A 5513-nucleotide genomic window follows, 5' to 3' on the forward strand; every position below is an offset into this window, starting at 1 on the left:
GATGGAAGTCTTTATTTGCACTGCAAATGAACACATTATGTTTACGTCATATGCGCATGCGTATTGTATGTATATTCAAGAAAATGTGGCTCAGTGCAATTTTAGTCTTCATGCTATTTTTGTTATGATCATTATGTAGCCATTATTGTTTTTAATGGGAGCAGTGCACGCGATGAGCAAAATCGATGATAACAGTTGCACCAACATTGGGAAATTTGATTGCTATGTCAGTGGAGGGTAAACAGTAGCGAAAAATTACGTTTTGCGACATTTTACGACAATCCGACATGTTGTTAGCCTTTGTCCACAGCGCTAAATGTTGTATTCACCATGGGATGAATTAGGTTATAACATAGGTGAAGATACAAACTTGTGCTTGCTTTTCCATTCTTTGTCATTAGATCATGTTTGTCCTTAACCTCATATTCACATGTAGTATTAGTTTGGATTTGTCCACAACTTCAATCAAATTATACTCAAGTGTTAACAAATATAGAATGACTGTATTTTTCACTATTGGGCCAGAAATAAATACTAACCAATTTGCTGGTTTACTGTCGTTATTCCAGAAAAATTGTTCGGTTAAAACAGTAAATTACGCTGTATTCATCCCCACAGATTATACAGTTCAAACACTAGATTATGGAGCATTATTTCAAAAAAAAATATTTGGTCCAAGCACTAAATTGCACTGTATGCATCCCTACGTATAATACCGTTCAAATACTAGATTATGGGGCATAATTCCAGGAAAATTATTTGGTCAAAACACTAAATTACACTGTATTCATCCCCACGGATAATACCGTTCAAACACTAGATTATGGGGCATAATTCCAGGAAAATTATTTTGTCAAAACACTAAATTATGCTGTATTCATTCACACGGATCTCTGTACACAAACAGTGGTAATATACTGTTTTATAGTTAAAATGTTTATTAAAATAACATAAAAATAGAAAAAAATACAAAATTCTGAAATTTACTCAGCAGGGCTCCCTCTTCCTCATCACTAGTGAGGTGTACAACTGCAAATTCTGGTGCATTTGCAGGATAATCTCGCTTGGAGTTTGAACCACATCTCCTCCTGCATCTTACCATCACTCCCTTATTTCTTATCCTGTCTATATGTTTATTATCCAACTGTTTGAAGAGTTTATTTAAAATTTCTGATTTTCATGGGGATTAATAAACAAAAGTTTTTTTTGACCATTTTCGTCCTCACTTTCATCATCATCTGATCCAGATATCGCGCTTGACATGTAATCCACCGTCATGTCATGGCTGATGAATATAAGGCTTTATCACCATCCGTGATGGATCTAGTTCCAGTTTCCGTCTGTTCAGCTTCTGTGGAGGCAATAAACAAAGAACAAGTTAAGCGGTTGCTGAAAAAAGAAAAAAAACCTGTATAACATTTAAAAAACGACAATAATGACTATGATTACTGTTGTCCCAAGGCCTTTTTTCCACTCACAAAAAGGCTATTGTACCAAAATAATAAACTAATACTGTAAAATGCTTCATTTTCAATTAATTTTCCCTATTTTCACTGAATAAATAATTGCTTTCTATATTTTACATTAAACTCGACAAAAATCAGTGAAAATAATTTCAATACAAACACAAATTAATTCCTGCTAAAATAAAATGTGTTTTACAGTAATTATGTAAAATATTTTGTATTATGTATATTTGATTCTCATGCAGAGACGTCATCATGATTTGTCTTATGCACTCCAGAACTACCACACACAATGAATTGGTGGCTCATTTACTGTATATTGTTCAATTTCCACTGCTAGGAATTACAATCTCCATGCACGAATGCATGAAATGAACAACAATCTATTCGCATTATAGTGCACAGAAAATAGCAATATATAAAATGAGAGGCATCATTGGTATTCTCCAAACTCATTCCAAACACATTATGCAACGTTCATACTTTCATTCACAATTCGGATTAAGTATTTCAATCTTTGGGTGTATTTGTATAGGGTTAAGCTTAAACATAAACAAAATTCCCATTTTAATAGTGACAGAAAAAAAGTCACATTTTGCTTGTTATTTTATGCAGCTTTTTCAGATGTTACACATCCCTATATCACATTGTCTGTACATGTATGAAATGCCCGTTGATGAGCATTTTTGAGGGTTGGTGCACATCAAGAGAATGACTTGTTTATTCATGTTATTATAATGCTGGAAATTTTAGTCAAACAAAGAATTACTGCTGGCCTGGACCACGGTTACTAAAAGTAGTAACCGTGCCTGGACTAAGTTTTACCCAATAAGCATTATCAAGTGTATGCCTTGTATTTCATTTTAGTTTAATCAAATCTACTTCTAGGTACCCATAAATATAATTGCTAGCTTACGGATTTTGTGTTAATAAGACGTTATGAGGAAGTGTTTTGTCTGCTGCTAAGTTTCAAATGATTACGTAATAGTTAAAACAGTACATTATGACAGTTAAAAAACAACAACATGTAATTCATCTCTACACTGCAGGTGTACTCTATTAAAAATCGTCCTAGTCCAACCGTGCTTTAATACGGACCCTTTAATACTGAACTAGCTCATATTCACAATACACACAGTGGCGTCTATGACTTACCCACAACTCCTCAATCTCCAACTAAAGCCATTCTTCTCCAGTTCTTTGTAAACATTTCGAACTTCAGCCTACAATATAATATATTGTCAGTAGTCGCCGCTGCCTGAGTTGCTTCTGACACAACATCATTTTTTGTTGGTTTTCGATTAAAGCATCTATTATATAAAGCTACAATTATATAATCCAACCATTCGTCGAAGGTGGCGCATGCGCATGCCACAGACAATAAACCGGAAAACACTCAGCTAAGGAAACTGGACGTACTAGGTACCGGTAGAGGCGTCGGTTGCATTGTATCATTGTTATGGGTTATCTCGTGCCAATGAGGTGTCAGCTTGCTCAAGTACGAACGTCTCGTATATGTGCATTGATTGTAGTTAACCACAGTCAACTTTGTTCTAGGGTGCCGATTTAAACTGGCTTTCGTTCTGCCTGTTTAGTAACCGTGGTTCTGCGCCTGTGAATTGTATACAGCTTATTTCTAAATCATTTTGAGTTGCGTGTGTATTTGTGTTCGTAAAAGCTCCCTGATAATGCACATGTCATTTTAAAGATATATTTATTGAACTGACATACAAAATCGTAATTTTAATTTCAGACTGTCACATCCAGCCCTGTTCACTGCGCTGTACAAACAAGTTTTCACTCTGTGCATGGAGGTAAACCATGCCCTGTGTAAACGCTATCCAATATCTGAAACGATCACGGTCATAATATGTTTGTAGTTTGATATTTAAGTTGTTTCCCAAACTATATCATTTGTAGAAGCAGAATTAAGGGATTCATTTCGGTTGCCCCGTGGTGTATCGCTCAAAGTTACCCTGCGTACAATGCTCTGTGTATGGGGACGCGTTCGGTTCATAGATCTATCAACCGAACGCGTCCCTGTATACGAAGCACTGTACGCAGGGCTACGCTCAAAGAAAACTACTGTACAGATTTTTTTTAATATTGATGACTAAATTTTCGAAGAACCGTTGATTTATATCAGCAGTAACACAATCTGCCCCTCTTCCAATATTCATTCTAATCGATGTCACTGTCGTCGTTCTCCCACATTCCAGTAAATCACAGTCCTATGAATGTCAGATTGAAGAATGAGAGCAGGATTTCGGCACAAGCCGAGTGGGTCCCAACACAGTCCCTCTATAGACATTATACTGTGGAACTGGTCATTGTAGCACAAAGTTATTTTAACAAGAGATGCACCACCATCTCCTTCCCAGAAATCCTTACGGCTCTGTTGCACACCGCCATTTTGTAGTGAAACACCACAAGACTTTTACTGAGCGTATTATTTGTGTATTTTTGTTATTAAAGAGATCTAGTGTTGATTTATTCCTACTGATAAACAAGTTTTAAAATATTTTATCGATAGCTGAAAATGATTTTTCCGTAAGTGCACTGTCAAGGGTGAAATGGTTATAATTTACAATAGAAAATAATTTCATCGCAGAATAACGGTTACTAAGGTGTTACTTGGTTCATCAAACTAACCGTGTTGTCGATTGCCAGATGAAGAGATATAAAGAAACGAAAGCACTTATTGTCGGGTATTGTCGGCTAAATCATCCTACTGTCACACCATTTGTGTTACAGAGAGTAAAAAAATAGATTCTCACTTTGAAAACAACCATAATTTACAAAACAACGCGTACACTTTAGTTTGTTTCTAAAATCGAACACCCACATGGCAATGTTTCGTTGCGCGTCTTTGAAAGTAGTGCCACTGTGACACATCGACCAATCAATGACAAGCATAAGATCGCATGGTGGCAGAGATATATTCGTAGAAATAGAACTCTGCCTTGGAGATTGGAGATCCACAAGTAAAAATTGTGTGCAGTTTAACTCGTAAAAATAACAGTAGACTTTATTTACATGGTTAGAACAAACTAGTACACTGGAAATATATTTAAATAAGCAAGAGCTTTGTAAATTGTATAAACGAGATGCAGTATGAAACACATCCTGTATCAAGCTCATAGCATCATGGCGGCAGCAGTTTCCAAACAAATCTGCCATTTTAAAAATTATGAGTGTTTAACTTTACAAACATGATAGTCACTTCAGATGTTCAGTATTTTCTGTTAAATCTATTGTTTTTTATATGTAAAATAATAGACAAATAATTAGAAATGTCCCATGGTGATCATTGTCATTTTGAGACCACAAACAATTAAATTAACAGGTCAGATCCCAAATGTATAAAACACTTTATTTTAGCAAAAATTAATTTTCGCTGAAAAGATCCTTTTTCATGTTTGCATGGAATTTGTTTTCACTGGTTTTTGGCGAGTTTATTCACTGGATTTTATTTTCACCGAATTTTCAGCAAAAATAGCGAAAATTAATACCAAATAAAAATAAAGTATTTCACAATACTGCAAAACCATTTATTTTCACTGACATGTAAAGGGAAAGTCAAGCAAAACAACATACTGCTTCCCTAGAGTTCCACAAATGTAGGAGAATGCAATATTCTTCAATATAATATTTCATTCTCAAGATACTCAACTTTTCATCAGTATTATGTAAAATACTTTATTTTAGCTGGAATTAAATTTTGCTGAAAATATATTTTTGGGTGTTTTGTATCAATTTATTTTCACTGATTTCTGATGAGTTGAATGTAAAATATAGAAAAAAAGGTATATCCGTTGAATTTTATTTTCACTGAATCATTCCTTCAGCGCAAATAGCGAAAATTAATTCCAAGCAAAAATAAAGTATTTAACAGTAGTCCACCAGTGAAAATATTGCCAACAATGTAAAAAAAATGTTGTCATTAAAAATAACCAATGAATAATTCACATTTACAGTACACGTTTAACAATCCATTGGAATGTGGGTTCATCCACAATTATCACTATATTGAATCAGCATACATAA

At 34.6% G+C, this 5513-nt stretch overlaps 1 long non-coding RNA gene across 1 annotated transcript; it reads right to left on the minus strand.

Moving 5' to 3' along the window:
- Positions 1–1132: 1132 nt before the first annotated feature.
- On the minus strand, positions 1133–2690 carry LOC146729973 (uncharacterized). The gene is made up of 2 exons (XR_014927931.1): positions 2622–2690; positions 1133–1351 (listed from the first exon to the last, which is right to left on the minus strand). It is a non-coding gene; the product is annotated as an uncharacterized LOC146729973 (long non-coding RNA).
- Between the last annotated feature and the right edge of the window lie 2823 nt (positions 2691–5513).

Source organism: Saccoglossus kowalevskii, chromosome 20, assembly GCF_978046115.1.
Source record: "Saccoglossus kowalevskii chromosome 20, keSacKowa6.1, whole genome shotgun sequence".
Classification (NCBI taxonomy): Eukaryota; Metazoa; Hemichordata; class Enteropneusta; family Harrimaniidae; genus Saccoglossus; species Saccoglossus kowalevskii.